Here is a 22,909-nt window from a genome sequence, read left to right as displayed (position 1 = left end):
TTTGGTTGTGTTTTCTCCTGTTTGCAAATCCCTTTTAAGCCCCCTGGGCATTTCTGTTCCTATGATCTCGTTACAAAAACCCCAGAAGGCAGACCTGGCAGAGAGCATTATCCCCACTTTACGGATTGGAAGACTGAGGCCCCGTGCTTCAGTATTGTGCGGTGGTTCTTACTGCCTTACAGGAGCAGCAGACTCGAGCCAAGGGACCAAGCCTGGAAACCAGGGGTCTCTTAATTCTCCCCAAAGTGGGTGGTACTGTCCCCATTCGAATTTGAGGAAACTGAGGCTGTGGTGGTCCCCCGCTAGGAGACCAGCTCCGCCTTGAGTGGGGCTCACCAGCCCGATCAGCCACTGAGGAGCCGGTTGACCCTGGAGGGGGCCGTCTCTGCAGGCGTGGGGGAACCTGGGCACGAGAGGAGGCGGATGCAGCGGGAGTCCGAGGTGAGGCAGGTTTAAACATCGACCCCGGGGAAGGTAGTCGTGCTGCATTCTGCAGAGCAGTTATTCACCTGGACCTGTTACCGGCACCTTCTATTGATGGTTAAGTCATGATGGGCCAGATCCGATTTAATAAGAAAAATGCTGCCCCTTTTGGTCCTTAAAATGTCGGATGCGTCCTTGAAAATGTTCTGCTCGGTGAGAGAAGGCAGTCACGTCATGTGTGATGTTCATGGGGAATTTCCAACACAGGGTCTATAGGAACAGAAAACGGGCTAGCGATTGCTTGGGGCTGGGGCACAGGGGGTGGGTGGGGTAGGGGGGTGACAGCTAAAGGAGTGGGGCTTTTGGGGTGATGAAATGTTCTCAATTTGGTGATGGTTGCATGTATCTGTGGATGTACCAAAATGCAATTGTGCACTTGGGGTGAATTGTACGGTATGTGAATTATATCTCCAAAACATGTCACATGTGATTGTGTGATAAGAATAAGAAAGATGTTCAGCTCTGAGGAGCTGAGGAAACCCCATAAATGTCCCCGGGTGGCCCCTACACAGGGGCAGAACACCCGAGGGCTCATTGTTGGGACTGTGGGCTTTTTAGATGTTTCTCTCATTTTAAAAGTTAAGAACAATGTCGTTAAAAATCAGGAAAACCCAGAAAAGTGTACTTTTGAAACTGCTGTACAGAAATAATCACAATATTAGGCGTATCTCTCCTGGTAGATTTGTTTTTATTTTTATGTAACAGCTTTATTGGAATATATTTTGCATTGCCATAAAGTTCACCCATTTAAAGTGTACAGTTAAGTGGTTTCTAGTATATTCACAGAGTTGTGCAACCATCACCACTATCTAGTTCTAGAACATTCTCATCACTCCAAAAGGAAACCCCATACTCATGAACCCCTCTCCCAGCCCCTGGTAACCACGAATCCACTCTCTGTGGATGTGCCTGTTCTGGACATTTCACATCAATGGAATCACACACCGTGTGTCCTTCTGTGTCTGGTTCTCTCACTGAGTGTCGTGTGTTCAAGGTCCATCCACGGTGTGGCTGTGTCAGGGCCTCTCTCCTCTTCATGGCTGTGTCGTATTCCAGTGTGTGGATGGACCACATTCTTAAATCCACCTGGTTCATTTTTTAATGTGAAACTTTTCCCTTCTCTCCCTCCAAGTTGTATGATTAATACACAATCCCTTTAGAACATTTGGAAACAGAATACATGAAGACGAAGTAAAAAATACATAATCCTGCCACCCAGAGGATTGACATTTTCAGGCTTTATCTAACCACCTCTATGTGTTGGTCCTGCAGTATTTTTTTTTTTTTTTTTGGTGAGGAAGATCGGCCCTGAGCTAACATCTGCCAATCCTCTTTTTGCTGAGGAAGACTGGCCCTGGGCTAACATCCATGCCCATCTTCCTCTACTTTATATGGGACACCGCCACAGCATGGCTTGCCAAGTGATGCGTTGGTGCGCGCCCGGGATCCGAACCGGCGAACCCCGGGCTGCCACAGCAGAGTGCACGCACTTCACCACTTGCGCCAGCCCAGTCCTGCAGTATTCCCCCTCAGAACCTTCTGATCGAGTTTTGCCTCTGAGCCTTTTTTCAGTTGAGGCGTAGAGAGGTTAAGTGCTTTACTCAAGGACATGGCAAAGCCAGGGTACATATATATTTATATATATGTCTCCATATATTTGTTTTAAAGAACAAAATTAGGACCATGCTGTGTATACTGTATATACTACCTTGTGCCCGGTTTTCAGTTCATTTATTGAGTAACCAGCCACTTTGTCTAGCACCTTCGTAAACAAACAGATGTGAGCGTGGTCTGGTGTATGCATATTTTTGTGTCTGTGCTCGTAAATGTGAAACATACTATACGTGTCTAGCAATATACGCTTGGAGTGAAATAGGATGTTTGAATTTCTCCCTCAAATGTATTTCTAACTATTTTTAATATACATCAGAGGATCTTCCTTTCCATCCGTCTTTATCTTTTATGCATCCGACTAGCTCGTAAGTGAGAGGGGAGTCTTTGTAAAGCAGGAGATATTTCTCAGCTCCACGCCTTATGTTCGGGGAAGGTGAAGACCAGTTAGAAATGACCCAGCCTTGGGCCGTCTGAAGGCCAATGGCAGAGGTCCCCGGCCTCCTTAGGGAGAGATCCCCAAGCATGATTTGCATGAAATTTGCCCTTGTCCCCAAAGACTTGAAGAAAACCAGGATGATTAGGGAAGTTTTCTCCAAGTTAATCTGTCCATCTGAAAATTCTGAGTGTCTCCTTCCTCCTTTGCATACGACACCCTTTAATTAAATGACAGTCTTTATATTTTTTCTTTTCTAACATTTTTAAATGAAAACTTTCAAACAGAAAAACTTGAAAGAATTGTATGGGGAACCCTCAAAGGGACCCACCATCTAGATTCTACAATTGTTAATGTTGTTTTTTGCATAATAGATGGCATTACAGTCTCCCCAAGCAAAATTAGGAAGTTGACAGTCTATTTAGGTGCCCTAATTAAAAAAAGAAATTTCACAGTCTGAAATCCAAACAGCTGGAATTCACCGTATTAGAGGAATGACTTGGAAGTAGGAAAAAAGGCTTGTGTGAGGCGGAATCCCTTCATTATTGCTCTTTAGGTGCTGTATTACCACCAGATTCCATTTCTGTCTTTCCCACCCGTTAGAGAGTTCTCAAGAGCAGTAACTATTTCCTATCTTTACAATTAAATTTTAACTACATGAGGAATATATGAATATGGTCCCAAGAGGATTTTAAACACCCCAGAACAGATTCAAGTCCCCACAGGCTACCGTTTTTACCAACATGGATCTCTCCTTCTCTCCCCAAAGACTGTTAGATTTCTCAGTTTGGGGGTGGCCTTTTTCCACACAGTGACACAGGTATGTGCTCTTAGAAACCACACGACATTGGTTTCTGCGTGTTTGTTTCTGCCCGGTATCTTCTTGGCTACAGAATTCTGGACCATCTTGCAGCTCAGCCACAATATATACAGGGGATGTTTCCTTGACAGAACATGTAGATCTACTGCCTTTTAATTGCTACATAGTTGAGTATTTCAGAGTACCCTGTGCTACAAGTTACCTCTGTAATCCCCTACTGATGGATATTTAGAACAAAACTTGGGAAACAGGCCTGCAGCTCTGCAGCGAGCATCCTTGAACCCCAGGAATATAGTGTAGAGGCACTTACAGTGGTACTGGAAAACGTCCAATTGCCCGATGTACACTCCTGCCAGAGAAATGGGGGCGTGCCCACACCCCTGCCTGGTATGCAATTAATAATATGATAATAGTAGCAAGCCTTAAGTAAATGCTCAATATGCAAAGCCACGTGGTCAAACTCTTTACATGCCTCGTCCCATTTAATTCTTATAACATTCCCAGGAGAGGGGTGCGTGCATGAGAGTACTACCATCATATCCGTTTCACAGTGGAAACTGAGGCCCAGCGAGGTTACTTCGCTGCGGGCCACCCACGGTGAGCTTTGCACCTAGGTCAGATAGCACCAAACTCCTCCCCTCCTTTACGTTTTAGAGAACTCAAGGGAGGGCATCTAATTTCGTTCGGAAGGCCTTGCCCCTCTGCAAAGTTTTCTTGATTGTGATGGAAATGAACTTGGGTTTTTTTTTGGTGGGGGGAGGGGTGCCTGCTGCTTGACTTTTAGTTCTCCAGTTCTCAGTTCTCCTCCTTTTGCAAAATGGCTTGCATTGGAGCAATGTTTCCCAACTCGGGACTTGGCGAATTGGGGCACTCGGCGCCCAAGTTCCGGCAACGGGTCTCGAACTCTATTTCACGCGTCTCGGGCCGGGTGCTGATGTTGTGCTGGGCCTCACGTACTCAGCAGCCGCCTGATAACCAGGGCGGGGCCCGGGCTGTGATTGGCACGCGCCCCAGCCAGTCGGCGCCTCGGGCTGACCCCGCCAACCAATGCTCGCTTGCCCCCGTGCGGGCGTTGGGAGGTCCCCGAGGCTCCCTTGTCAATCCGAGGCGGAGCCGCCGTCGGGTTGGCTGGCCGCGTTGTCTGGCGTGCACCGCCTCCAATGAGAACGGAGCCGGTCAGCGGGCACGTGGGTGGGCGCCGGCGTGTCCCGGCCGGCCGGCCAATGGAGAGGCGAGGCCGGCGCCTGCGCCCGCCCAATCGAGGCGCGCGGGGGGCGGGCCGTGCGGTGTTGATGGGCCCGGCGGAGGGGAGGGGCGGAGCTGTCAGCGGCAGCCAATGGGCGCGCGGGCGTGGGCTCGCGGGCCAATGGCAGCCGGGGCGGAGCTGGCGCGCGGCCTTATAAGCCCCGCCCGGGGCGCTCGCGGAGGGCTCGGCCGCCAGCGACCGAGCGGGGCCCGGCCCGAGCGGGGCCCTGGGGGTGCGACGCCGAGGGCGGGGAGCGCGCGCCGCCGCTCCGGACCGGGCCGCGCGCGCCGCCTCAGGTGAGCCCGCGGCAGGCGCCGCCGCGTCCGAGCGCGGGCCCGCCGCCGCCGCCGCCCCCGCGCCGCGCCCGGGGCTGCGTGCGGCCGGGCGGGCGCCGCCGGGACTCGAGGCCCAGGCCTCGGGCGCGGCCTGCTCGGGCCGGGCCCCGCGCTTTGTCCCGGCGCCGGCCGGCTGGGGGCGTTACCCGGCCGCCGGGGCGCCCCCCGGCGCTGCGGCGGGGCGGCGCGGCCGGACAATGGCGGGGCCGGGGCGGGAGGCGGGGGCGCCCGGGCGGCCGGGGGCGCGGGCCGGCCCCGCACAAAAGATGACAGCGTGGGTGGCCCGCCCGGGGGGCCCGGGCGCCCTGCCCCGCGGCGCCCCGAGAACGGGGACGAAAGCCTCCTCCTCGGGGGGGCGCCCCGCCCGCCCTCCCGGCCCCTCGGGGCCCCCGGGGCGCTTCCCGGGGCGCCCCCCGGAATACCCCCCATTGCCCCCCGCCCCCCTCTCTGGGTCACCCCGCCCGGCCACCGAGGCCTCCCAACTTGCACCCCGGCTCCCCAGACCCCCCTACCAGCCCCGTGCAATCTGGATTTTTTAAATAGAAAAAAATGTATCCACTTGCCATGCACACCGCAGCTGGCACACGCGTCCCCCCGTCCCCCCCCTCCGCTCAGCCACCTCGCCAGCTCGGAGCCCCCCCACACTGGAGACAAACCGTGCGGTCCTTCCCCGGGGGACCCCCTTGGGCTGTCCCAGCCACCCCCCCCTTTGGGGGCTGGGGGAGGGATTCCTTCTGGAAGGGACCTGCCCCGGATCTGCAAGGGCCTGGGTCTGCGCCCAGGGGGCGTGATGTCACCAGGGGGAATGGGGCGCACGGCCACCTGCACGGGGAAGGTTTTACAGGGGGTTTGGTTGTTTTGGTTTTTTTTTTTTTTTCCCTGGGGGCGGGGGAGGCGTGGACTGCGCCTGGTGTGTCCCATCTGTTGGGTGGGGGGAGGATGCTTTTGTTGTAGTAATTCCGCTGCACCTGGGGAAGTGTTTCCCGAGTTATGAAACTAGTGAGAAGGTGGTTTTCTGGTCAGTGGAGCCCAACGATGCTGTAATATGTAAAGAGTGTGTCTGTTTCCATGTGTCTCTGTCCCTAGCATTGAATGGCAAGCTCCGTCGGGTCCCACTGGGGGCTGGCACTGGCTTAGGGTCTGAGGACGCCTGCCCCACCCCTCTGTCTCGATAGCCAGGTCTCCGGCTGTCCCCAGGCTGGAGAAAGCCCCTCACCCGTTAGGGGACTCCGATGGGCTTCTATCGCTGCCATGCAGGGGCTAATGATGCCCCTAATTCTCCAATAATAGCGTCCTTCTGTGGCATCGGGGGAGGGTTTGTCAGCTCCCCGGGTCAGCCTTTTCTCGCCACCTCTGCAGAAGCTGCGGGCTGCCCCTCCCATCTTTGCAGTTCGTGTTTGGCACCCTGAAGGACACGGTGTGCAAGTCCTAGAGCGGTTATCGGAGGCGAGGTTTCTGAAACTCGCCGGCCGGCTTTCCGTGCTTCTGATTGGACGCTTGGCAGGTCTCGGTGCTCGGGTCTGTGCCGGGGACACCATGCGGGTCAGGCCTCCCCGGCCTGGGGGAGGTCGCCGCGGGGAGCGCAGGGGGTGGCGGAGGTGGGGTTACACAAGTGCTCCCCGTGTCAAGTGCCTGGCACGTGCATGTGAGCGTGTAATTGTTGAGACTGGAAATGTACATGGGTCTTGGCAGTGAGTGATTTTCTCCCATTTTCTAGTCCTCGCCTCTTTGGGGAGTGGGCTGCTAAGGAGATGTTAAATACTAGAGCTTAAAGGGATCCCTCATGGGTCCTCAGGACCCCGCCTGCCTTTGCTGTACGTCTGTCTCCTAGACAAGACCCTTCCCCAGTCCCCCTGGGGCGGTCGGGGGCCTTTGGTGCCGGCTCCCCAACCCTGGCCACTCTGCCTCTGCTGGTTTCTAGCCCTGCCCTCCTGTGCCCCGCCCTCTCCCTCTGCCCTGGGGACCCCATCTGTTCCTTGGTGCCATCTGATACCTGCGAGAATGGGCGCTGGAGTGGGGCATGCACCTGGCCTGGGGACGTTTGAGTGCCGGGGTGGGGGGGTCCCTAACTTCAGGGGGCTTCAGGTCTAGTGGGGGAAGGGGGAGGTGGGTGTCCCGTGTGCGGGCCCCGCTGTGATGGCGGTGTGGAGCCCGCTGCCCACGGGGCCCTGCCCAGGGAGCGGGCAGGACGAGGAGATGGGTGGTGAGGGCCCGAGGCGTGGGCAAAGGAGCATTTCCGGTTGGCTTGCTTCCCGGGATCTGGAAGTGTGGTGCAGGGGTCAGAGCTGGGTGACCTTGGGCCAGTCACTTGCTCAAGAACAGAGTGGGGGAGGGAACTCTCAACCTTCCCAAGTCCACTGGGCGGGGACGAGGGGAGAGCATGTGAACTGAGGGCAGATGCACGATCCTGAGGGCTCTGCACCCTGCGCCGGGCGCCACCGGGCCTCACCGCCAGCCTCTGCCACCGCAGTTCCTGGCTCGGCTCCAGAGACCTGCCCCTGGGCTGCCCGGTGGGGCCCCAATGCCACAGCTTTACCTGCCCCACCCCTGGCTGCCTCCGCTTCTGGCCGAGGACACTGGACCTCCTTCTGTCCTGGTGTTCATGGCGGTGTCCCTGGATCCCCGCCCTCCTCTCTGTCCCCCACACAGGCTTCAGATCCCTCCTCTGGGGCACGTCCCTGGGCCTCACTTTCCTCATCTGTAAAACGGGTGCAGCGAGACCCCATCCTAGCTCATCGTGGGGATCAGAGGGGATGGAAGGCGCGGCATGGGGGAGCTCTGAGCCCGGAGCTGACTTATTGCTGCTGTCTGCCTCTGGCAGGCTCTCCCGCCTGCCCTGTCCGCATCGGGGCCGGGTCCTTCTCGGGGGGCCGTCCTGGGCACTGTGGGGGGTCGAGCAGCATCCCTAGCCCCCACCCACTCCGTGCCAGCAGCACCTCCCCCTCCCCCAGCTGTGGCAACCACAGTGTCCCCTGGGGGACACAGTTGCCCCCGGGCGAGACCCTCTCACTTAACCTTTAACCCCACAGCAGCCTCATATTTGGCCAGACCCTGATCTACCTCGAGTTCTGGTCCCCTTTCTCCCCTTCCTCCACTCCCCGCTTTTTTTTTTTTTTTTAAAGATTTTATTTATTTATTTATTTTCCCCCAAAGCCCCAGTAGATAGTTGTATGTCATAGCTGCACATCCTTCTAGTTGCTGTACGTGGGACGCGGCCTCAGCATGGCCGGAGAAGCGATGCGTCGGTGCGCGCCCGGGATCCGAACCCGGGCCGCCAGCAGCAGAGCACACGCACTGAACCACTGAGCCACGGAGCCGGTCCCCTCCACTCCCCGCTTAATAGGGAGGGGCTCCTATTTGCAAACTGTATCCGCCATAGACTCCCTGGCCTGGCTGTCCAGGTCCTTCCCAACTGTCCCTCTGCCTTTCCCCTGCCCGCAGACACGCCCATGCCACCCACCCCGCCCTGCTCAGGGACCGCCAGGCTGATGCGGGCGTCGTCCTGGGCTGTGCCCGACTCCCAGCCCGGCAGGTGCCCTGCCCAGGCTTCCACTCGCTCCACGTCACCATACCCCTTCCCGCTAATTTGCTTAACAGCTTTCTTTAAGTTGACTTCATGGTGACACACGTCTTTTTCTTTAATCTTCGCCTCTTCCTGAGCAGTAATGTCTGCGTCGTGGGGGGACTGTTAAGGTGCTGGTCCCAGATACTCTTAGGCAATGAAATGATTTAACAGCAATGTTGAAAAAGAAACTTTGTATCGCCTCCATCCTAAGGCCTGAGTGGATCAATTGACTTTGTTACTGTTGTTGGATGAATTGCTTTTTGAGTTGACTGGCTGCTTTGACTTGGCTGGTTCTGGGAGTGTCTGGTTAGTCAGAGAAGGTGTCCCAACTAGTCTGTTCCTTTTCACTCCTGCTCCCTCAAGAAGCTTTTAAAATCTTTAAAAACTGCCTTCCTCTGCTCAGAATCCTCCAGTGGCTTCCTGTTGTCCTTGGAAAAAATTCTAGGCCTCTTCATGTGGCCTCCCTGCTCTGTCCTCCGTGGCACCCTCCTCTCTCCCTGCCCTACCACTCTTCCTCTGTGCCTGCGCCCCTTCAGTCTAAACGCCTTACCTGCCTACTCTTCCCTGCCTCAGGGCCTTTGCACTTGCTGTTCCCTCTGCCAAAATGCTGTTCCCTCACGCCTCTACCCAGCCGGCTCTTTGTCACTCAGGTCCCGGCTCAGAAAGGCCATCACTGACCACGCTGCCTAAGTTCACCCTTCCTGTCACCCTCTCTCCCCAGCCTGCCTTTTCTTCTTTGCAATCGGCACTACCAGAAATGCATATTAATCTGTTTATGTGTGTATCGTCTGTCTCGTCCACTAGGGTGTGAGCTTTTTCTGTAAAGGGTCAGAGAGTATTTTTAGCTCTGTCTCGATGACTGCTCCGCCCTTATAGCCCAAAAGTATGGAAATGAACGAGGGTGCCCGGGTCCCAATAAAATTTTATCGATGGACGCTGAAATGTGAATTCTGTGCACTTTTCACATATAGTCATGAACCAGTTTTCTTCTTTGGATTTTTTTTTCCACCCAACTATGAAAAAACATCAAAACCATTCTTAGCTCTCAGGCTGCACAAAACCAGGTGGCAGCAGGAATTGCCCCGTGGCCGGAGTTTGCAGACCTCCGGCCTAGGGGGCGAGGCCCGTGCTGGAGGAACGTCATCTGTCTTGGTCACTGCGTCTCCCCAGCGCCTAGGACAGTTCCGGGCACAGAGTGGGTGTTCGGTGGACATTTGTTTGTTGAATGAATGAATGTCCATCTTTCGTACATCAGTGCATTTAGAGTCATTCTCTGTGTTTAAGAAAATGGGTTGTGGCTTGTTTCGAGGGGAATTAAAAGTGCAGGGAATGTAAGAAAATTCTGACCCCGTCCAGGAGAACAGCCTCGTAATCGAGGAGGAGAAAAAGTGGGCGTAAGGCAGGCAGCCACTTGGCTGTGTGCGCTGCCCCCTTAGCGTCGCCCCACAGGCAGCAGAAGATTGGTGAGGAGTCCGTGCAGCCTAAGGAGGTTGTTTAGACCTGGCAGATGCTGAGGGTTTCAGAGGAAGACACTGTTTCCCAACCATGTTGTTTTGTAAGCCTCCGACCCATCCTCTTTACCAACCACAGTGCCCCGTCGGAAGGGGTTTGCAGCCCTGGGAGGTGGCTTCTGCAGCGAGGCGGCTTTTGTGGGTGTGACAGCTCAGCTCTGGGGGGCGCGTGGACATTAGGTGGCCACTGGAGGGGTGGGCCCACCTCCTCCTCCATCACGACTTGGGGGAGCGGAGATGAGCCGACGGGTGGTTTCCGAGCCAGGCAGATCCTTACGTCTCAGGTTTGGTCCTGTCCCAGGAACGTTCTGACTTGTCAAGGAAGCGTCCCGTTAATTTACAGCCCTACCTCCTTCGGTCGGTGGAAATCAACAGTCTGGAGAGGGTTACTCAGAACTTCTCGCCTTCCCAAAGTGGCCTTTTTTGTTTTTTTTTGCTTGTCTCTGTCTGTCTCTGCCTCTGCATCTCTCCCTTCCTTCCCTGTCTCTTCTCTCTTCTCCTCCCACCTCCGAGGTTCCAGTGGACGTGAGGGGATTGATGACAAGTTTGCGTTAAGCCACCTGTCCCCACGGGCGGGCTGTGCCTTTTGGCAGCGGTGGGGCACAGAGCCGTTCTGTGGCTCCCAGCTGTGACTCTCCGGGGTGGAGGCCTCGAGTGTGTTTGTTTAGTGGGCAAAGAATAAGAATCAAGAATCGGGCTGGCCTGGTAGTGTAGTGGTTAAGTTCACGCGCTTCGCTTCAGCCGCCCGGGGTTCACAGTTTCGGATCCCGGGCGCGCACTGACGCACCGCTTGTAGAGCCATGCTGTGGCGGTGTTCCATATAAAGTAGAGGAGGATGGGCACGGATGTTAGCTGAGGGCCAGTCTTCCGCAGCAAAAACAGGAGGATTGGCAGGATGTTACCTTCCTCACAAAAAAAAAAAAAAAAAGAGAAAAAGAATCAAGAAAGAAGCCACCAAGGGCTGCGTGCCCCACATGCGTCTCCAGGTTCAGAGCAAAACAGTCACTAATGCAGGCTGTGACCCCGTTTGCCGGCACCCATCGTCATGGGCATGTTTCTCGGACGACCTGTAGTGCAAGCTGGGAAGAGGTGACCTGTAGGTGGGCGGTCAGGCCGTGTCCCCGGCACCCACTTCCGTTCTGGGGTTGCAGTTGGACCCACACGATGGCACCTTCTGGGCAGGTAGGGGCGGGGCGGGCCCGCTTTTGTGGTTTCGTGGCTGCTCGCTCAGTCTCAGGGGAGACGCCGTGGAGAGAAATGAGTCGTGTCAGATGAGCTGGCGGTGGATCCAGAATCGCACTTTGTGCAGAAGAAGCGAGAGGATGGACCCCAGAGGCCTCCTCTGACCGAGAGCCAGCCGGCAGCCGCCAGCAGGCGCAGTGACGGCCCGGCGATGGGCGCGGGGGACCCCCGGACCACAAGTGGGGTGGACGCGAGCTGTGCGCCTGGCCGGAGCTCCGGAGGGCAGCCCGTTTGGGAAGGCGGCAGCCCGGAGCTGGCTGGGGTGGTCTCTGCTAGCCGGGCCCCCCGAATGAGTGAGGACACGGGCAGGACCCTGGCGGGCGGCTGGACCTGGAGGTCCGTCCTTTTGCTCCTGGCCCCAGCTGTTCCCCCATGCTCTGCGGGAGAATTGCATCCATCAGAGAGGGTCGGCCCCGGGCAGAGGGGGCTCCCCATCCTGGGTCGGCAGGCTGCATGGATCTGATTATCTCGGTCACGAGTCGGGAGAGAATTGCTCTTCTCGAGCTTGCGTGTGAGTAAAGGGCCTGGAATTTAAAGTCTCGATTCACTGCTTTATTCCAACCCCTTCCCCCCAAGGAAGAGTGGGGAGTTGGAAGAGAAAGCTGGTTTTCTGACACCGTTTTGGAAGGAAGGCGTCTCGTTTTCCTGCCCTCCCGGGCTGCAGCGTGCGGGAGCTGCAGTGTGGTCTCGGCCGCTCTGGCCTCGGCGTCCTCCCTGCTCTGAGCTGAGGACTGCCCAGCGGCCTCGGTCATCGGGACGCTGGCTGCTCTGCACGCCCGGCCCCTCTCGCCGCGCCCCACAGAGGGAAGGACGGGTGGTTGGATGGACAGATGGACAGGTCTTGTTTGCCGCAGACAGAGCTGCAGCGGCTGGGCACGGTGGGGTTCAGGCTGACCGTCGCAGGGAGCTTGGGCACGGTGGCCTCGGTGACACATCACGTGGCCTCCGCAAACGCCCAGCCGTGTTGTCCGCCAGCCTCGAGGCGAAGATACGGAATCAAGAACCGAAGAAGGCTTCCCACACTTGGCTCTGGGTCTGGTGATCTGCGGATTGTTTTCCTGATCCCGGCTGGCCTGTGGCTTTACGGTGGACACCAGCCATCCGGATGTGTGTCTGGAGCCCTGGGCCCGTCCCAGGGTGTCTGTTTTAACTAGCTGAGTGCGATGTTGTGGTCAAGGCTGCGTGCCTGTCTCCTGCCCTGCGGGGGTCACGGCCCACGGCGGGAGGCATGGAGCAGGGCTCCCAAGAGGGGACAGCGGGGGCCGGGGGAGCAGAGCTGCCACGAGAGATGGAAACCTGGCCGTGGAAGCACAGGGCGGGGCAGCTCGCTGGCTCGGGTGGGGGCCAAGGAGGCGACAGAAGCGTCGCCGTCTGAGCCGAGCCTTGTCAGCGTGGTGACGGTGAGCTGGCGGGCAGAGGAAGAGGGGACTTGGAGGGGACGTTCAGGGCCATGGCCTGGGAGACCTGTGTGAGGAGGACAGGGAGGGGGCAGGGGCAGCCCCCTGTCTCTTGGGTGTCTCTGGACCCCCCGTGCCAGGCTCCGAGGGGAGTGGGGAGGGCGGCTCTGCCCTCACGGAGCGTAGAGTCTGCTCAGCGAGGCGAGACCAACATTGCTCAAGTCACTGGGGACCCGCCTGACAGCTGCCCAACAGTGGGCTCTCGTGTGCCGACCAGACCCCGAATTTTCTAGAACTGCCCCCTTTAAAATGCTCCTGCCCTGTTTTTTGTTAAAATATATATGTTTATCGAGATATTCACATATAATGTCACATAAAATTCACCCTTTTAAAGTGGACAATTCACTAGTTTTTAGAACACTTACAGAGTGTTGTGCAACCATCACCACTAACAAATCCCAGAACATTCCATCACCGCAGAAGGAAACCCCATACCTGTCAAACAGTCCTTCCCCATCTCCCTCCCCAGCCCCTGACAACCACGAACCAACTCTGTCTGTGGATGTGCCTGTTCTGGACATTTCACATCAATGCGATCACACATTGTGTGTCCTTCTGTGTCTGGTTCTCTCACTGAGCGTCGTGTGTTCAAGGTCCATCCACGGTGTGGCTGTGTCAGGGCTTCACTCCTTTTCATGGCTGCATAATATTCCAGTGTGTAGATGGATTACACTCTGTGTATCCACTATCCGTTGATCATATTTAGGTTGTTTCTACTTTTTCCTGCCCCTTCTGTGCCCCAGACCGTCTCAGAGTTCCAGAATCCCAGGGCTGCAGCATGAAGACTGCTCACCCGGTCGGCCCCCTGGACAGAGACAGCACGGAAACCCTTTATGGGGCTACATCTTGGGGGCCAGGGTCGAGAGGGGTCGGTAGAGGGAGGACAGAGACGGCGAGACCTGGCCCGTGGGTTTGAGGATGGGCTTTGAGGACGAGGGGGGTCTGGCACCCCAGGCGCGATGCCCCCCCTCGCCTGCAAGAGGCGCTGCAGCTGCTCTTTGCACCCGCAGGTTCTGACTGCAGTGTTCAGGGAGAGTCCTCACCTCTCCGCCCTCCTCCTCCTCCAGCCCGAGCTGGGCGGGGTCCATGCAGGGTGGGCTGTGCCTGGCCTAGGGGGTACCCCGCGGACCTCCCATGCAGCTGCAGGGCCTCCATGTGTGCTCCGTGGAGCACCGTGGCCCGGCCCCACCTCTCTGGCTTGTCCATTTCCTGTGTCCTGTAGGTTCATCTCCTGGTGGGCAGGACGGGACCTCCCTGCCCCAAGTCCGCCAGGGCCTGGGCCGGAAAGGGGTGTCCTGGTTCCTGCCTGCCCCGGTGCCGCTGTCACCCCTGCTGGCCTGGCTGGCCGTGCGCTGTCTGAGCCTGAGCGGGCCTGCCCGAGAGCTTCCCGTGGCTGGAAGGAGACCCACACGCACCTGCTTTCCGGGACCCCCTATATGTCTGACCAGCGGGTTTGAAAGCGAGCTGCCTTCTTGGGCCCCTTCCCTCTCCTGGTCTGTGCCGCCCCGGCCCTGACAGGGTCGTGTGTTGTCTCAGAAGGCAGTGACCGGGTTCTAAGTGTCCCCATGGCCCCCACAGAGCCCCCGTGAAGCCTGCCAGCCACTGAGCAGAGCTTGCAGGGGGGGCCCGGCTACCCCCTCCCCACCTCCCAGTGGTTAAAGGGGTAGGTGGGTGCCCCTTGCCCTCCAGGGGTGGTTCTCTCACCGGCTGGGGGATTAGGAAACGCCGCTGGGCCCTTGGGGAGGGCGAGGGGTGGAGGGGCCTGGTTTCCTGGCAGCATAGCCTACCAGCCCCACTTCCTCCCATGGCTCTGCTGGGGCTTCCCTGTGGGGACAGTGGCGTGTGTGTGTGACCTTCTGTCCCCCGGCAGAGGATACCGTGTGGACGCTGACTCAATGTCCAGTGACGGACTTGGACCCCTACCTCACGCCGTACACAAAACTAACTCCAGGGTGATCAACGACCTGAGTGTAGGAGCAGAAACGACAGAGCCCTCAGAAGAAAGCACGGGCGCAGGTGTGCACCCAGGTCTTTTCTAAGGCCTCGCTGTCCACTAAAGGCGCAAAACGAGCCCACGTGTGATTTAGAATTTTCTAGTAGCCACGTTAGAAGGTAAAAAGAAACAGGTGGGACTAATTTGAATAATGTATTTTATTGAACCTAATATACCCAAAATGTTACCATTTCAGCATGTAATCACTATAAAAATTGTTCCTGAGATATTTTACACCATTTTTTTTGGAATCAGTCTGGGACATCCTGTGTGTATTTGACGCTTGGCGCTGGCCCTTCCCCGGGCTGGTCCTTGGGGTCGACCATTGTCCCTGGAGGAGCTGAGCGCTGTGATGGGGTCGGGGATGCTATAAATGGGGGTGCCTGGTGCCTAGTGGAGGCCGTCCCTTCCACACCTCCCATTCCTGCCCACCTTTGCAGCCCATCAGAATCTCTGGATCCATTCGCCTCTAGCTGGGGAGATGAGACAGACCCAACACAAACCAGCTACGGCCACTGGGGGCTGAGTGAGGGGGGTGGGATCCACTGCGGTGGGTGCAGCTGAGGGAAAGCCCTTTGGGGGCCTGGAGGTGGTGGGAATGAGGCAGTGCTTGGACGAGGAGGCGGAGGCCGTGGGGGCACCCGGAGGTCAGGACGGCCTGCCTCGGCGAGGCAGGGCTGACCCCTGGGGGGGCCCTGTGTTTGGGGTCCTGTGGGGAGGTGCAGAAAGCTGGAGACCCTGCTCTTGAGACGCTGTGGCCGGGCCAGCCCAGCCTCAGGGTTGCTGCTCACTCCGGGACGTGCTCGGTGGCCAGCCCCAGCGGGTCGGCGGCCATGGCCGTGGCCGCAGGCCTTCCCGTGGGCCCTTGCCTGCCGCCTCCTGTCTTTGGCAGGAGCGTGTACCAGTTGTGAGGGCCAAGGAGTGCTTGTGGCCGAGCCCAGGGCGGTGCGTTTGTGGCAAGGATGCTGGCCGTGCTGCGGGGCCCTGAACTTGGGACTCGAGGTGTTTCCGGGAAGGGAGCTGCAGGAACTTGGAGAGCCCAGGAGAGAGACTCGTGTCCAAGCGGGGCTGGGAAATAGCATCCCACAGTTGCGGAGGGTCTTAAATGGCCTCAGGGCTCAGGGCGGGCTGACTGAGGGGGGCCAGCAGCTGGAGGCTGGTAGCCACGCCCCCCGCCTGCCCGGGTTCAGATCCCGCCTCGGCTGGGTCTTTGTCCTTATCCGCAACATGGGGGTGGCAGTGGAGGGCACTGCCTCTTGTTAATACCCACCCGAAAATCCTTAAGCGAAGTAGTTCCCACCCCAGTGGCGACTCTGCCCCAGGGGACACTGGGCGATGTCTGGGGACATCTTTGGCTGTCACACTGGGGTGCTCCTGGCATCGAGTGGGTGGGGCCAGGGATGCTGCTTAACCCCCCGCAGTGCCCAGGACGGCCCCCCAGAGAATGACCCAGCCCTGAATGTCCTGATTTCCAGCAGGCCTGGCCTAGGGTGGCCTTCAGCCGAGCACAGTAACAACTTTTCTCTGGGCTTCTGTCTTTCCTTGACGTGAACCAAGGTGTGGTTGCAATAGAAGTTTCTGAAACCACCTTCCATTCCAGAATAGCCCACGGTGTTTACGCTGCTGTTCCGGGTTTGTGCTGGGAAGGAAGTTGAGGAACAGTCTAGGTTGTTAGACGGTACCTTGAAAATAGGCCTGATTCGTTCCCTTCTGGAGCTGCTTTGTCTGAATGGGGCCGGCAGGAGGGTTTGAGTGGGTTTGATCGACCAGGAAGCAGGGCCGGTGTTCCTGGGGGAGGCTGGGCCGCAGGCAGCCAGGCCTGAACGCGGAGTCCCGCGGCCTGTTCTGCACGCCTCGCCGGCTGTTCCCCTCCAGTGAACTTGGGTTTGGTGTGGCGCCACCAGCCCGGACGACTGTGGCACCAGGTGGATGGTGGCCCGGGCCCGCGTGAGGGCTCGGGGTGGGGCTGTGGATTGTGTAGACCGGCTCCTGGCGGTGAAAAGCACTTGGTTGGGTTTCGTGCCCCTCGGCTGTCCCCGCTCGGGCACAGGTGTCCTGGGTGCGGCCACCATGACGTGGGGTACCAGGAGCTGCCGCCTCGGGGTTCCAGCGCCCGCTCCCCGCAGCCCCGGCTCTCCCTGTGTTCATTAACGTGGGCTTTAGCCAGGAGAAGGCCTGACCGCTTTGAGATCGGCTTCTAACGAGTCTCCTGGAGGGATGTTCGTTATAAAGGTAATTTGTCTTCACGGTATAGAAGTGAGCAGTCACCGCGAGGCAAACCCAAGACGGTAAGGCCCCTGTGGTCCCTGGTGAGCCTTGGACGTGTGTGGTCAGTCTGTGGGTGGAATTTCTGGGGGTCCCTCTGGGGGTGAGAAGACGTCCCCCTTGCCCCGAGAGGCTGATGTGATCATGGAGGAGGCAAAGACACCTGGTGGGGACCAGCAATGTGGCCCTGTGACTGGCAGGCAGGGGGTCCTGTCACACAGCCTGGGCGCCCGGCAGGGTGGGGACCTCAGTGTGCTCAGGGTCGGTCGGGGGCGAGGGAGCGGGCGTCGCTGTGACCCCGGCCACTTGCACGGCACCCGGGAGAAGGGTGCACGCACGAGACGGGGACCACTAGAGCCCCACGCTCCCCTTCGTTTGCCTGTAGCCTCGGCCGAGAACATTCATCCCCCAGGCTGCTGGCTTCACGCTGAGCCTCGTCCGGGCTCCAGGTGCAGCCTGCAACCTCGGATGGGGCTGCGGGGGAGGCCTGGCAAGGGGGGGGGTCTCGGGAAACCCCGGAGCCCTCGGCTCTCTGCCTCCGGCTCTCTGCATTCGAGATTTCCACCTGGGCGCGGACAGCCCCCAGCGACTCGGCTGGGGTGGAGAGAGCTCGCGGCTCTGACGGTCCCCTCAATGCCGACCCTGCGCCCCGGGGGAGGCGGTGACGGCTGCGGGACGTGGTGAAGTCCTGCCTGGAAAGGGGCTGTGCTGGGGTCCCCGTGGGGCCTGGGCCTCGTCCCGAGGCAGCGTGTGGCTTGTGGTCTAGAGCCAGAGCTGGGAGTGGACCCTGTCGCTGCCCCGGGCTGGGGACGAACAGTGCAGCCTCTTTGGGCCTCTGCGTCCCCACGTGCTTCGCTTGCTAGAGGAGGACGAGCCGGAAAGGGGGCGACGTCCGTTAAGGAGCGCTCGGCACGGGGGCTCTCGCCCCTGGCTGCCAGGTACAGCTCCCGTGGCGTTCTCGCAGCCCACTGCCTCCACCGGCCCCAGCGATGCAGAAGACGACCAGGCCCACACACCCCCGATGGCCCGAGAGTTTGTGGTACTAGATATACCTGTGTTTGTCCTACCAGGCTGGGCGCTAAGTAGCCAGCAAGGGACAGATGTCCCCTGTGTGATGAAGGCGAGAGAGGGATTTGATTGCAGGCCTTCTCTACCGGGAGGCCAGGGAAGGCCTCTCCCGGGTGACATTAGGCAGAGATCTGAATGACTGGAAGGTGCTAACCCTGAGAAGAGCTGGGACAAGGAGCTCCTAGTGGAAGAACAAACAGCATGTGCAAAGGTCCTGAGGTGGAATGAGCTTGATATGTTTGAGCATCAGAAGGCGGCTGGGGTGGCTGAGCGTATGAGCTAGTGGGAGAGCGGTAGGCCCTGAGGTTTGTAGACGCTAGACCGAGTGGACCCTGCCACTTTGGCTGTGGGGAGATGCTGGACCCCATTAAAAGCAGGGAGGAGCCTTGGGAGGGGGTGAGGACATCAGAGATTTATGGTGGCTGTCAGGAGTGAAAGCAGGGAGGGCTCTCCAGCCGTCACCCAGGTGAGCCTGACAGTGGCTCAGAGAGAAGGTGGTCGGGGCCGGGACGAAGAGGACTGGACTTGGGTGGATTTGGAGGCAGCCTCGTGAGTGGATTGGATGTGAGGGAGAGAGGACTCAGTGCTGGCGCCCAGGTGGGAACAGCTGGTTTCCAGCCCCACCACCGCCTCCTCCCCACCTGCGTGACCCTGAGCAAGTCCCTTAACCTCTCTGGGCCTCATCTTCCTTATCTGTGACAAGGTGACATGGGCCAACTCAGAGGATTGTTGTGAGTGGAAGGAAGTGAGGGTGTGTGGAGGGATTGACACAGCTCCCTGTGAGTAGTCCTGTCGCAGTTCAGATGCCTGGCCCAGTTTAGAAGGTACCGGGAGAGGGCTGGTTCTTGGGGAACCAAGAAGGTTGGGCCATATTAGCTCACCCTGTTGGTTGTGTCACCCAGTCTTTCTTTCTTTTCTTTTCTTTTTTTTTTGCTGAGGAAGATTGGCCCTGAGCTAACATCTGTGCCCATCTTTCTCTGTTTTGTATGTGGGTGGCCACCACGGCATGGCTGACAAATGGTGTAGGTCCACGCCTGGGAACCAAACCCAGGCCACAGGAGCAGAGTGTGCCGAACTTAACCGCTAGGCCACCGGGGCTGCCCCTTTCTTTCCTTTCTTGTTCTCCCCTTTTAATCTTCTCATTTAGAAAGGATCGAGACCTTGATGTGAGGGCAGTTCATTCTCACCTGGAGATAGAGACTCTGAAAGGGAGGAAGCTCATGCAGAACCCAGGGCATGTAGGGATTTGGGAAATGCCCTGGCTTTGAGCAGTTCAGGTTTCTGAGCTCGGACGCGCGTCTGGGGGTGGGTCACTTGTGGCGGGACTTGTTGCCTTGGCCTGAAGGAGAGACGGGATAGGAGGTGGGCTTCTGTGCAGCAGCCTGGGGTCCCTGCGGAGCTCGTTGTGGGGGCTGCGCATGGGAGGCAGCGTTATTACTACTGTCGTTGTTCAAGGTGTCTTTACGATCTGTGGTGTGAAAACGCTTGGGCAGCTCTGTCGCCTCTCTGGCCGTTGTTTTGGGGAGGATATCAGACGAGATGGCTTACAATCCCGATGATGGGACATTGTGAAGGGTGTTTGCAAACCTGGGTGGAGGAGGCCCTTGTTAATAACCATCATTGTGTTGGTTCTTCTTATTTTATTTTATTAATTTATTATTTTTTTGTGAGGAAGATCAGCCCTGAGCTAACATCCATGCTAATCCTCCTCTTTTTGCTGAGGAAGACCCGCCCTGAGCTAACATCTATTGCCAATCCTCCTCCTTTTCTTCCCCAAAGCCCCAGTAGATAGTTGGATGTCACAGCTGCACATCCTTCTAGTTGCTGCATGTGGGACTCGGCCTCAGCATGGCCAGAGAAGCGGTGTGTCGGTGCGCGCCCGGGATCCGAACCCGGGCCGCCAGCAGCGGAGCGCGCGCACTTAACCGCTGAGCCGCGGGGCCGGCCCCTTGTTATTTTATTTTTTAAACCTATAGAGAATTTGAACACACACAAGGGTAGACAGAATAGGATAAAGAACCTGCCCGTACCCGTCACCCAGCCCCGAGGCATCCACCCATATGACAGTCTGCCCTTCCATCCTCCTGTCCATGGTGAAATAGCCCCCATGTTACTTTCTTTTAACTTTTTATGTTTAAAGAATTGCAGACTCCCAAGAAGTTGCAAAAACAGCACAGAGAGCTCCTGCTCTTCCCACCGACGTGACCCTGTTACAGAACCAGAGGCCACTGTCAGAAGCAGGCAGTTGAGGGGGCCGGCCCCGTGGCCTAGCGGTTAAGTTCAGCATGCTCCGCCGTGGCGGCCTACGTTCATGGGTTCAGTTCCCGGGCGCGGACCTACACCACTTGTCGGTGGCCGTGCTGTGGCGGCGTCCCACATACAAAATAGAGGAAGATGGCCACAGATGTCAGCTCAGGGCCAATCTTCCTCAGCAAAAAAAAAAAAAGCAGGAAATTGACATTGACACAATACCCTAGAGGGCTTACTCAGATTTTAGCATGTGCTCCTTTTTTGTCTTTGTGACATCTTATCACCTGCATAGATTTGTGTAACTGTCATCACAATCAAGACACAGAACTGTTTCGTCAACACAAACACACTCCCTTGTGCTCCCCCTTTAAAGTCACCCCTTCCTTACCCCCAGCCCCCACAACCACTAGTCTGTCCTCCGTCTCGGTAATCTCGCGAGTTGGAGAACGTTATGGAATCATACGTCATATGTAACCTTTTGAGACTGGCTTTTTCCACCTCAGATCCATCCACGTTGTTGTGTGTATCAGTAGTCCATTCCTTTTCATTGCTCAGTAGTATTCCATGCCAAGATCACTGCTTAATCTTTTTTTTTATTTCTGTGAGGTGGGCAGTAGTAGGAATGTTCCATCTTTCATTCCTGATTTTAGCAATTTGAGTCATCTCTCTTTTTTATCTTGATCACTCTACCTCAAGATTTGTCAATTTTGTTAATCTTTTCAAAGAAGCAACTTTTGGTTTAGTTTTCTCTGTTTTCAATTTCTGGTTCGTTAATTTCTGCTGTAATACTTATTATTTCTTTCTTTATGCTTGCCCACATTCAGTTTGCTTTTCTTCTTTCTGTCTTTTTTTTTGGGTGAAGAAGACCAGCCCTGACCTAACATCCATGCCAGTCCTCCTCTTTTTGCTGAGGAAGACTGGCCCTGGGCTAGCATCCGTGCCCATCTTCCTCTTTTTTTAATATGGGATGCCGCCACAGCATGGCCTGACAAGCGGTGCGTTGGTCCGCACCTGGGATCCGAACCTGCGAATCCCGGGACGCTGAAGCGGAGTGCACGAACCTAACCGCTCTGCTGCTAGGCCGGCCCCCAATGTCTCATAAGTTTTGGTTTGTTGTTTCTTCATTTTCATTCACCTCCAAGTATTTTCTCATTTCTCTTGTGATTTCTTCTTTGACCCGTTGGTTATTTAGGAATGTGTTGTTTAATTTCCACATATTTGTGAATCTTCAGATTTCCTTCTGTTGTTGATTTTTAATTTCCATTGTGGTCAGAGAACCTCCTTTGTATGATTTGAATTCTTGTTATTTAATGAGACTTGTTTTATTGCCTAACGTGTGTTCTATCCTGGAGACTGCTGCATGTGTGCTGAGAAGAAAGTGTATTTTGCTGTTGTTAGGTGGAGTTTTCTCTAGATGTCTGTTGGTTTATCATGTTGTTCAAATCTTCCTTTCTTTGTTGATCTTCTGCCGAGTTGTTTGACCCGTTATTGAGAGTGGGGTATTGTTGTCCCCAACTATTATTGTTGAACTGTCTATTTCTCCCTTCATTTCTGTCAGTTTTTGCTTTATGTATTTTGGGGCTCTGTTATTAGGTGCATATATGTTTACAGTTGTTATATCTTCCTGGTGGATTGGCCCTTTTATCATTATAAAATGTCCGTCACTATCTCTACTAACATTTTTGTTTGTTTGCTTTTAAAGGTTTTGTTTTTCTCTTCCATTTTTTCCCCAAGTGTTGTCAGATAATTTTAATTTCCTTTGTTTTTGTCATTGATTTTTTTTAAGGAGACTCTATTTTTTTTTTTTTTTAACAGTGAGGGGGAGATCTGTTTTTGTTTTCTTTTTTTTTTTTGAGGAAGATTGGCCCTGAGCTAACATCTGTTGCCAGTCTTCCTCTTTTTCCTTTTTCTCCCCAAAGCCCAGTACATAGTTGTATATCCTAGTTGTACATCCTTCTAGTTCTTCTATGTGGGACGCCGCCTCAGCATGGCTTGGTGAGCAGTGAGCAGCCCCGTGCCCAGGATCTGAACCGGTGAACCCCGGGCCGCCAAAGTGGAATGTGCGAACTTAACCGCCACACCACTGGGCCGGCCCCCCAACGTTTTTGTTTTAAAGTCCGTTCTGTGGGATATTAGTATAATCACTCCATCTTTCTTATAGTTGCTATTTGCATGTTATACCTTTTCCATCCTTTTATTTTCAGCCTGTTTATACCTTTGAACCTGAAGAGTGTCTCCTATAGACAGCATGTAGTTGGATCTTATGTTTTGTCCTGCAGTCTGACCGTCTCTGTCTTTCGATTGCCTTGTTTAATCCATTCACATTTAACATCATTATTGACGTAGTTGGGTTTTACATCTGCCCTCTTCCTTTTTGTTTTCTGTTTCACGTCGTTTGTTCTTCTCTTTCTCCTTCACTGCGCTCTTTTGCGTTAAGTGGGTATTTTCTAGCATAGCATTTTAGTTCCTTTAATGATTTCTTGCACAATATATATATATTTTTAAATTATTTATTTATTTATTTCTCCCCCAAAGCCCCAGTAGATAGTCGTATGTCATAGCTGCACATCCTTCTAGCTGCTGTATGTGGGACGTGGCCTCAGCATGGCCGGAGAAGTGGTGCGTCG

At 56.0% G+C, this 22,909-nt stretch overlaps 1 protein-coding gene across 5 annotated transcripts in view; it reads left to right on the top strand.

The window, feature by feature from the left end:
* Positions 1–4,790: 4,790 nt before the first annotated feature.
* Positions 4,791–22,909, top strand: part of KDM4B (lysine demethylase 4B) — a 137,092-nt gene continuing 118,973 nt past the window's right edge. For 4 of the 5 annotated variants that reach the window (XM_087425684.1, XM_087425680.1, XM_087425682.1 and 1 more), the window contains exon 1: positions 4,791–4,892. The gene's annotated coding sequence lies outside the window, so the exon portion shown is untranslated. Of the gene's footprint in view, positions 4,893–12,738; positions 14,819–22,909 lie in introns of those variants that run through there. The other variant, XM_087425681.1, reaches the window with a different exon arrangement.

This window comes from Ceratotherium simum, chromosome 39, assembly GCF_057802395.1.
Source record: "Ceratotherium simum simum isolate JZ-2026a chromosome 39, ASM5780239v1, whole genome shotgun sequence".
Classification (NCBI taxonomy): Eukaryota; Metazoa; Chordata; class Mammalia; order Perissodactyla; family Rhinocerotidae; genus Ceratotherium; species Ceratotherium simum.
This window is presented reverse-complemented; position numbering and strand designations above follow the sequence as displayed.